The sequence below is a fragment of the Cupressus sempervirens genome, chromosome 8 (genome assembly GCF_028749045.1).
Source record: "Cupressus sempervirens isolate cs-2001-9-10 chromosome 8, ASM2874904v1, whole genome shotgun sequence".
Lineage (NCBI taxonomy): Eukaryota > Viridiplantae > Streptophyta > Pinopsida > Cupressales > Cupressaceae > Cupressus > Cupressus sempervirens.
In genome coordinates, this window is record NC_143125.1 from 343,369,082 (window position 1) to 343,380,524 (window position 11,443).

Genomic DNA, 11,443 nt, shown 5'->3' on the forward strand with positions numbered 1-11,443 from the left:
AATGGGGTGTTTTATTTAATTAAAAGGGGACATGTTCTTTTAATCAAATAATGAACTTAGGATAGCATAGTCAAACTATAGGTTATAATCAAATAAATTGATTATTAGCAATTTGGCTTAGGTAAGTGATTAAATTAATTTAGCCAAAATGTTGAAAAGGGGGCTAATAGTCTAGATGACCATTTTTAGGTGATTACATTTGCCCCTCTTTGACTAATGTGTGATCGATCTGGGAACACATTATGTCAAAGAAAATAGAAAGCCAAGTAGGCAGCAATAGAAATAGATGTCTGATTCCAAAGAATGAAATGCAAAAATAGATAGCAAGTCCTGAATGCACAGCCTGATAGCGGTAGTACTGAACACTAGGAAGAGAACAATGTTAGAATTCAAGAAGAATGTTAACACCTAGAAAAGTAGATAGAGTGAGATCAAGTGAGAAGATCAAACAAATGCTCCTAAGAAGTGATAGAGTATTTCTGCCCCCTTGGGATCGAAATCGAAATGAGGTAAGGGGATGTAGAAACAAGCTAGATATGAATAAATCGAGATATAGCAATGTCCAAGATGATAGATAAATGATTAGAACCCAAGAATGACTATAAGAAACTGATAAAATGCCCCAGTTGACCAAAGTTGACCGAGAAAGATATAGCCTAAAAATAAGGTCGAAATGAGTAGAAAGGTGATTTTAGACATGAAATAGTGAATTTAAGTAGATATGAAGTATGGAAATGATGAAGACATGAAGAAATGAAGATGCCCCAGTGATGATTCGGAGATTAGACCTCAAAAGGTCAGCTAACTGCTCAGAAGAAAGTAGAATTTTAAAAGACAATTTTGACCATCAAGATGAACTCGAATTTGGATTTCGATCCCGAAAATGAATCTAGGAAATCAAAATTATTTAAGAGGTCAAAACTTTATATAATGTGATGACAAGATAGAAAAGAGATGAAGTGAAAGATTGAGAAGGCGAAAAGACATGAACAAGAAGAAAGTAAAGAAATATATGAAAGGAGTTAGCTGATATGTCCACAAAAAGATGAAGAGAGAGCTCTCCCCATATGCAAGAATGCAAGACTAAGCTAGAAAATGAACCTAAAATGCAAGCTAATATGCAAAGTGGTTTACCAGCAAGAAGCGCATAACATTTAGACTCTTAATTTCATCATTGAGCATTTATTAGGGACATCATGAGATCATACAACCATCACTAGTATAACTATGAGGATATGAATATGATCGATATTAGATAGGTATGTGGAAATCCAATCTAAGCATCAGAGACATGTAGGTCAAGATAACTACATGATTAGATTCCCTAAGTTTAATTTAGCAAGATTACACCTGTATCAAGGCATAAGCGCCAGGATAAACCCCGAGTGTGGTCTTGCAAAATAGTCAAGGATGATACATTTGTAAGTCAAAATGTTGAATAGGTCAAGCATAAATGCTTACAACACTATAGACAAACAAAGTATACCCACAAGTAGAAATCAAGAAAATATGTCCCATGCCCCCAGTCTTCTAGTCAATGACATCCTTGAAAGACTATTAGGGAGGGAACACATGGCAAAGAAATCATCATAGACAACACACAAAGTAGATAAATGTCAGCATAGCTCAGTCGTTTAAGTGTTAAAGTGCATGTGTGTAAGTCACTTGGCCATTTCTTCAAGACTTGATTCTGATAGTGAGAAATATTGCGACATCAGAGACTGTAGGTAAACTATCTAAAAAGTGTTGAGAAACACTTGATGTCAAAGTGGGTGGGGGTAGTGTTGAGAAACACTATTTTGTGAGTTGTCAAAGAAACCCAAATGCACAAAAATACCTCAAAAAGGCTAAGTAGTTATGCCCTCAAGATGAGGACAAGAAACAATTCCAAGCTAGGAAATGTGTAGCAAAGTGTGTGATTAAGACTGATAGACATAGGTGCAAGGGTTTCAAGTAGTGCCTGTTTCCAGGTTTTCACCACTTGACAGATTTTTTCAGGACTTTTTTCAATTTTTTGTATTTTTCAAATTTTCAATTTTTTTTTGGTGATACATCAAAGTGCCTATTGCTAGGTTTTCACTAAGATGATCTTTTTTCAGGACATTTTTTTATTTTTAGGATTTTTTTCAGGATCATATATGATTTTTTGGATTTTTTTAGAAGGTTTTAGATATCACTAGTTCTCAAGCAAGATCACATCATTTTCTCCAAGTGTCTAGCAAGGTATAGGATATGATGGAGCAACAAGCCAGTGGATAAGCAAAGATGGATGAAAAAAGAGTATGAAGCAAGTGAAAGTGATCCTCAAGGATTGACTCCTCAAGAGTACCCAAGCTAGGGAAAGAGGTGAAATAGTCATATGAAGCATATTTTGGATAAGCAATGGAAGTAATGAGAAAGATAGCATGTAGGATAAGAAATGAAGCCAACAAGTGCGATAGCATATAAGATAAGCGATGGAAGCTAATGAGTAAGATAGCATGAAAGCATGTAGTCCAAAAGAGTAGCCATGTCAAGAGACCTATGAGAACCATGTTTCATTTATTATGATCAAGATCAAGGGGTCAACTAGATAGTATAGCAATGGGATAAAGCAATAAGAATAAAGCTCAAGATAGAGGCTATGAGTGAATGGGAGAGCACAATAGAAAATCTGGTGGATAAGATAGCCAATATGCAAAGATAGCTCAACATTGTCAAGATCAAAGAGAGAAGAGGGGATAGATGGATGATGGAAGAATTATGCATGATGCCTGTTTGCCAGGTTTTCATCATGGTACTTATCCAAGGTGCCACAAGAAGTAGTTTTCACCATAGGATGGATTTATTTCTCTTTACTTTTGCTACCAAGGTGCCACAAGAAGTGGTTTTCACCAAGGCACATTTTCATTTTTTTTCATTTTTTCTATTTTTTCTTCATTTTTTTTTTTTTGAATTTTTAGAAAGAGCTGAAGCTGTTTGAATGTAGATAATGCTCTTATAGAAAAGATAAGTCATAATAAGCCAAGACCATAGAAAGGTATGCTCAAAGATGTTGATAGGGTGATGAAAGAGAAATGGTAGTAGGAAGAGTATATGGAGGATAAGAGTGCATGTATAGAAAGTAAGTGTAAGCTTTCGAGGATTTCATGAGGGTAGTTGAAATATTGTACAAGATCAACATTGACACACACTTTGAAGGGTATTGGAATGATGGAGGAATCATGGATGAAATAGCTTGAGATTTAGATCTATGAGAAGGCAGAAAAGATTTGGAAAAAAGTGGAGTGGAAGGCTTTGGAATATTTTTAGGAAGATTTTTGGAAGAAGATGGAATGGAAGCCTTTGGAAGCTTGAATGTCAACTTTGAAGTATTTTCAATATTCAAGTCTTTTAAAAGAGACTTGGGAATCCACATAGCTTTAGATTTTCCTTTGGATACTTCAAAACACATTTCTTCAATAATGGGTTTAGGAACCCATATTTTCTTTGATTTAGCTTTTTTAATAGTAGACCTTTGTAGTCTCTTTTGTGCATTTTCCTTCTTAGCATTCACATGTCGATTAGATGGGACATAGTGATCTTCATTTTTCAATGGATTCTTATGTTTGTTCTCACTTCCAAAGGAATTGGGATTTGTGGATGAATAAGGATGATATGACTGGTTTAGATGGATAGATGGGTGAAAAGTCATCAAGGATGAGTGTCTTTGTTGATCTTGAGGTAATATAGGAGAGCTAGGGAATGAGATATGAGTGAATGTAGGAGATGGAGGAACATAAGGCCCCAAAATGGATGGAAGGTTTGAATGCTTTAGCTTAGATGGATAAGGACCAAGGATAGATTTAGAAGATGCAAAGGGATAGTGGGAAGGGATATCAACATCTTTAGAATGAGCAACATGGTCAAAGCCATCAATAGACCCATGAGTACCTTTGATAGGAACAACATTTTTAATAGAAGCACTTGAAGCTTGAGCACAATTTTGAAGTGGATGTGGAGAAGTAGAACATGAGGGGATGCTTTGATCTTGACAAGTAGCTTTGGATAGCATATGAAGAGAACTTTTCTCATAATTTTCAGTAAGCTCAAGGGAGATAATGGAAGTGGTATCTTCATCATACTTAGGTGGTGGACAAGTTATAGGATATGGAGGGGAAAAATCTTGAAAGAGATGAAAGGGTGCTTGATCTTGATCTTTCTTGACATTTATAGCTTTTTCTTTTTTAGAGTCCTCTTGACATGGAGCCACTTCTAAGGACAAGGGAGAATTAAGAGTGAATGGAGTAGTGCTTAGATTAGGCATTGTAGTGCATGAAGGTTGAGGATGTTTAGGATTAGTAGCATGGAAAAGGTTTGCAGCCAAATGAAGGTTAGCTTGAGTTTCTTTTAGAGGTAGCCCTTGAGGATACACGTAGTCAATGTGGAAAGCATTAGGTTCTTTATTTGATGGAGGCATGCTGGAAAGATTTGAAGTGTTGGGAGATGCATGAGTGTTGGAAGAAGTGGAAGATTTAATGGAGCCACTACTAGACATAGGTTCATCAACGTAATCTTGCTCAAGAGAAGTATCCTCAACACATGAGTCACTAGAGGTTCCAATAATTCCATTATCCATAAGATCTTGAATTTTATGTTTTAGCTCAATGTAATCTGAAGTACTATGCTCATTATGTTGATGATAAGCACAATAAGCATCCAAGAAAGGATTTCCATAGGAGCTAGACTTAGGCAACATGATGAGCTTGGTGCCAAGAAGTGTTCTCAAAATGTCATCATAAGAATTCCCCAAAGGAGTAAAATTTCTCTCAAAAGTATGTCTAGAGTCCTTTGGTTGCTTCCCAAGTGAATAGCATGCATACATGTCTTCATCATTGTCTTGGTCAAAGATAGGTTTATCATGAAATTTTGACGTATGCTCCAAGGATGTATCATTTGCTTGTTCTCTAAAGAGGTCTTTAGATCTAGAAGATGAAGACATTTGATGTCTTGAAGTAGAGCATGTAGACCTAGAAGAAGAGGATGACCTCAAAGAAGGTGACTCACATGCATGTAAAGACCTTAAGGAAGATTCATGTAATGATGCAATCTTCTCCTCTAACCTTTTCTCAAGTTTAAACTTCATTTCTGTCATGCGCTTAGAGAGATGAAGGTAAGAAAGATCATTTGTCTCTTCTAGTTCTTTGTATTGCACATATAGATCTTGAAACTCTTTAGTGACATGGAGGATATCATGATCATCTAGATTCGGTTGAATTTTGGTAGCACAAGGTTTAGATCCCATAGTTTTAGATGCAACGCCAAGCATAAAAGAGCCTAGAAGATAACTTGATGTTGAAACTATAAGAGGTAGAGTGTTCACTTGCCAAGATAGTAGAGAGAGATTAAAGTGACTTGTCAAACAATATGTCCAAGAAACTTACGACATGAATGACTCAAGTCAATAGCTAGGCAAGATGCCCAAATAGCCAAATAGATAGAGCAAGCAGGGTGACAAGTGAACAACTCTCCAACCCAAGAGTGTAGTCAAGAAATCAAGGCAACCATTTTAGCAAAAGGATAACTAAAAAGCATGCATAGACCATGAAGATAGAAAGACCAAGACCAAGACCAAGACCAAAGAGTCACTTTAAGCATGTTCAAGAACTAGAGACATAGAAAATAAAAATCAAATGATGAGACTCCCCTTAGCAAGCAACAAAAGAAAATGTTTGCATTTGATGTTTTGACTTGGTTGATAAAGTTTGACAATAGTTGATAGCATAGCAAGTTTGATGTTCAAAAGAAATTTCTTTCCAAGCAAGATAGTGACACATGGAGTAGTCTTCAAACAATCAAGCAAGGGACAAAGCAACCTTGCATGATACAAGCATATGTGAGGTCTTAAAAGAAAGCCGTATAACTATCATCATGTGTATGTTCCAAAGATTTCCACAGGTATACCACATTCGAGAACACATCAAGCAATATCTACCTAAAGGACATGGTTCATTACTCAACAACTTGGCCCACACTTGATGCTCCTTTGCCTCACACCAAGTGGTTGCCCACAAGAGATATTGGCTTTGTCATGGAAGTGCCATAAGCACAACCAAGGGAACACATATGGTGAGTGTAAAATCTTGGGGTGATCCGGGTAGTCAACTAGGATCAATCCTTGCACCAAGAAGTTGAGCGGCTAAAAAAGAGTAGTTACTAACTTAAGGTGTTTGGATAGGGCTTCCGTTCATAGTGTTCCTCTTGTTCCCAATTATGGGACACCTCACCTTGCGATGAGTAACCGATCTCGCGACCACAAGAGTACCTTAAGCATTCTTGCCTAGTGATCTCCCTATGGTCGAAATCCCATAAGCAATCACACTAAGCAAAGATAAACACTATGTCTACCAAGGTTTTGTGTCCTTGATAGCCTTGAGTTTATAGTGGGTTGGAAGAGCCGGTTAATCTGCTTGTCCCCACTTGGGTCGTTCCTCTCAGGTTGTCCGAGAGCAGGCCCTCTAAAGGATTCTAAACTGCACAAAGAGTGGATCAACTTTTAGAAGTCAAAATTTCTGATTCACCACAAGGGTGAAGAGCATACTCTCCTATTCCAATCATTTTCTCCCAAACATGCCAAGAAGATTCAGTTGCCTCTTACTTTTGAAACTAAATGGCAAGTCAAGATTTCTGATTCACCACAAGGGTGAAGAGCATACTCTCCTATCACCAAAAGATCTCAATTATAAGTTTTAATATGCCTAAAAATAAACAACTAGTATATGCCACACATGAAAATAAAAAAGCAAGAAATTTTTGGTTTTTGTGCTTTGGGCAGCCCTGCAAACAATGTTAGTAGCCCTTGCGCATTTGAAGCTTTGACATGCGTTCTTTTTATGCAATGTTTCAATTTTATTTTATTTTTAAGGATAGCAACCTGTAATCACAACTTGTTAGCACCAAAATTTAGTATGAAATAACATAAAAATCTGCAATAAAAAGTGGTGAGTTTCCTCAAAAATCCAGTTTATCTTCCAACCAAGTGCATGCAAAAAAAGTGCAAGTTAATCACAAATGCTCTCATTTTTACTCTTTGATTTTGACCTAGTCAACAAGATTGGACTTGCTTACTATGATTTTGTATCCAAAAATGAAAATGAAAAGAAGAGACCCCTATTAAAAATCAGAGAGCTTTCCAAAAATGCAAGAAATTTTAAAAAATCTCTTCATTTGCACTCTAGAGATCAATTTTGTCAATATAGGCCAAATTTATCAAATCGAGTTTTTGATCTTTAATACGACCTCAAAATTAAAAACACAAAGAAATAACCCCCATTAGAATTGAAAGACCTTTCTGGAAATGTAAATTTTTTTGAAAAATACACTGATTTGCGACCAGAAATGACTTTTTATGAAAAATAAAGAAAAACTCATAACTCCCTAAAATCACATCAAAATGCTTTGCAAATCGGACTGAGACATTTTGAGCATATATCCAACCTGCAAAAAAAATTTCAGAACCAAACTCCAAGCGGTTTAAAAGATATGATCAAATCTTTAAACCAACTAGATTTTTGGCCTTCAAACCAATCTACTTATGGGTTGGCCTTAAAATCCAAGTGATAATTCTACAAAAGCATTTGATTAGATCCAATATGCTACTGTAAAAAATCAGAGATGAAAAATAAAAGCCCACGGTGGGTGCCAAAAATGTACACTCGAAAGTGTCCCACTCTAAACCCTTCTATCCAAACAATTCCATGAGTTGGGAATGCTTGGATGTCAGCTTAGAGCTCCCTATCCACGGAGTGCAAGAGAGTATATTTCAAGAATAAAAACTCCATACCTTCCCCTTGAATCTTTAGTGGAAGAAGGGGAAATCATGGAAGCTCCTACCAACAGAGAAGAGTTTCTAGTGGCACCTCCTCGACACCCCCCCCCCCTCCTCGGCTTAGAATTAGGGTATCAACCTATACTATACTCCACTTTGGGTCTAGTTTTAGCTCTAGATCCCTAGTCGTAGGATAAAGAAGAGGTTGTGAGTTTAATAGGTGTTCCTAGAGATACCACTTGTTGGCATTGACCCAAACCCCTAGGTTAGTGTCCTCAAAGCTCTCAACCCCTTCCTACCCCAAGGATGCTCTAGAGAAATTTGGATTACAAGGCAAGAATCATTCCTCCCTTTCAGGTTTAAATTCTAAGGAAAAAGAAGCCTTCTATAAAAAGCTAACAAAAGACTTAGTTGATGTTTTTAATGAATGAGGAGGTGAGTGATGAATTGAATTACTAGAAGGAAGTATTGGTTGGGTGGCTCCTAGAATTGTGAGGGGAAGGATATACAATGGATCACCTTAGAAATGACTTGATTCAATTAGCACAACATGATAACATGAATGATATTGATTGATCTAGGAAAGCCCTAGCATCTCCTAACTTTAAATGCAATAACAATAAAAGAGGTAGGAAATCTTTGAATGAAATAAGGGTTATGGATGCAAAGGTTGAGGGTCAAGAAAAACTTACTAACTCATTCTATGAAGGGAAGGGGAAGATCCTTTCCAAGGCCTAATGAAGTTCATTACATGGAATGTTAGGGGACTCAATGCCCCTAACAAACAACACTTATTAAAGTGTTGTATCAGTAATTATAAACCAAATATATTTCTATTATAGGAAACTAAAATGAACCAAGAAGAATTAAATTTGCTCAAACGGAAATTAGGTTTCAGAAACATAATTGGAAGCCCTATTGTAGGAGCATATGGAGGATTGGTTATTATCTGGAACTCTAGTAACTTCTCCATCTAGCCACTTCACATTGAGAGAAATTGGGTGAGTGCCCAGCTTAAGAATTCCAAGATGAACTTAGAGTTTTCATTAGTCAATATATATGATCCCACTTTTAATATTGACAAAAGAACCCTTTGGTAGGAAGTGGACCTCCATCTCTCTACCCTTAACATGTGCAACATCATTGGGGGCAATTTCAATGTTATCTCCTCCCTTTCTAAAAAATGAGGGGGGATAACAAAATTATCTCAAATTTCAATTGACTTCAATAATTGGATTAAGAATTCATCTCTACTAAAAGTATCCACTAAGGACAATGCTCTCACCTAGAACAATAGAAGGAAAGGTTTTACTTAGCTTAAAAATTAGATAGATTTTGTATCCATGGTAGTCTGGATGACTCCATTGCCTTCTTTAAAGCATAAATCCTTACCTTCTCTTGGTTTGATCACTATCTAGTCTTATTAAATATTGAAGGTGAGGGCACCCCTTGTAGAAAACCTTTTAAATTTGAGAAAATGTGGCTCATAGATGGCTCTCTCCTTAATTAGATAAAGGATTGGTGGAATGAAATGGAGGTCTCATGATTTAAACTTTATAAATTAGTTTATAAACTTAAAACCATTCAACTTAATCTCATACAATGAAATAAGGAAAAATTTGGCAATATCTTTGACCAAAAATTGGTTGTGGAAATAGAATTAGAGAAGGTCAGTACATAATTAATGAAATGTGGTATGGATGAAGCTCTTTATCTATAGTAAAAGAGCCTCATATTACAACTAGAAGATCTCCTTGACAAAGAATAAATATTTCGGTGACAGAAATCAAGAGAGGCTTGGCTTTAGGAAGGTGATGGAATACAAAATTCTTTCGTAATAGTGCCAAACTAAGGAGGTTCATTAACAAAATCACAAAAATCAAAGCAAGGAATGGATCTATCTTGGTATAAGGTGTGAAAATGGAAGCAATCTGCCTAATACATTAATGAAGGAGGAAGACCAAGATCCACTCCTTTGATTAAGTTTGATTGATACAAAAGGAAGTATTAATCTACAACCTAACATGAAAGGAGTGAATAACTCAAATTTATTTCCCTCTTGCCTCCACGTTAAGAGGGTTTAAGCAAGAAGATAAATAGTATAATACTAAAAAAATGAAGTGATAACGAAAGAAAGGGGAGAATAATGTACCTTATGAAACACAAACCTAAAAATGGTTGTCAAATGAACTCAAAAACTATTGAATCTCTTTTACTAGGCTAAATATCATGAAGCGAACATAACCCAGAAATCGTTTGGTGATTTGATAGGAATGATTTCTATCAACAGGGGTGACCTTGTGCAATAATAAACTTAAGGGTGACCTCTATGGACCTTTAAAATTGTGTACAATGTTGATTCTAATTTTGCAGTTTCATAAAAATATGAAAAGGTTATCTGAATTTGCAACTTGTTCGACAATCTAAGATTCAAAACCAACAAAATAAATGGTGTGTTTGGGGGTGGGGGCTGAGGGGGTAGTTGCCTCAATCAAACCATAGTATAGGAATTAACCTTGAATTGAAATAAAGATAGAATGCTAGAAAGTAGTAGTGATAGACCTAACATAAAGCAATGTAAATCTATGAATATGCTCTTGAATTTGGAATATAATCAAGTATGTAGATGCAATAGCCTTGACTAAACTTCAAAAAACCTAGAAAGGAAATCAAAGTGAAACCAAAACCTTCATGAATGATTGTGTTTTAAATCAACCTTATGAGTGAATATAGATAAATGTAGATCTTTAGAGGATGAATGTAGAAGATACAACAAAGGATCTTGAATGATGAAGGGAGATCTTGAATGTTGAAAATGCAATAGAAGATCTAGCATAAACTCCTTCAATTTCTTAAATGCATGAATCCTTGACCTTTAATGGAGAGATTGCCTAAATGCCTTGAATTCTTGAAGAATGCTTGGGAGATTGAGTGTTTGAATACTTGAAAATGAACTACAGATTGTGGATTGTGGGTGAGAAATGGAGAAAATGGAGGGGTTTATAAAGGGCCCAAAATTGACTAACTCCCACAGGCTGACCCACCCAAGAGTTAACACCTTGAAATTATTAAGATAGAAGTCCTAATAAATGGACTTAAAATAGGACCCAAACAAGGATGCACTACATCCCTTATTGGCACATCAAATGCACATTGTGTCCTTGACTAGAGAGGAACAGATTAAATCCCTATCAACTAGGGCCAAACTTCTCTAGGATTCCTTCGAGATCTAGATATAGGTCCTGAATCCTAGAAATTAGGTAAAAAATCCAAGACATAGCCATTTTTGCATAGATAAAGGATTACGAGTGATTAGATGAAGGAAAGGGAAGATCTAGGTGGTTAGATCCTACATTGAGCTTTACACCATGAAAATATGAGCTTTAAAGAGGACCAATTAGATCTCACCCCAATTCCACCTAGGAGAAAGGAGGAAAAAGGGAAGAAAGAAGGAGACATGCAAATGAATGATCAAATCACATTAAATAGGTGCTAAATCATCATTAAATTGAAGTGCCTCCAATTTAAGATGGTGCATTTAGCCCCCACTTTAGCAAGAGTGTGGATCAACCCACACTCACAGTAAAGTAGAGAGAAGAAGAAGAGAGAAATTTGATGAATAGAAATGAGATAAAACATCACTAAGTCAAATGTAAT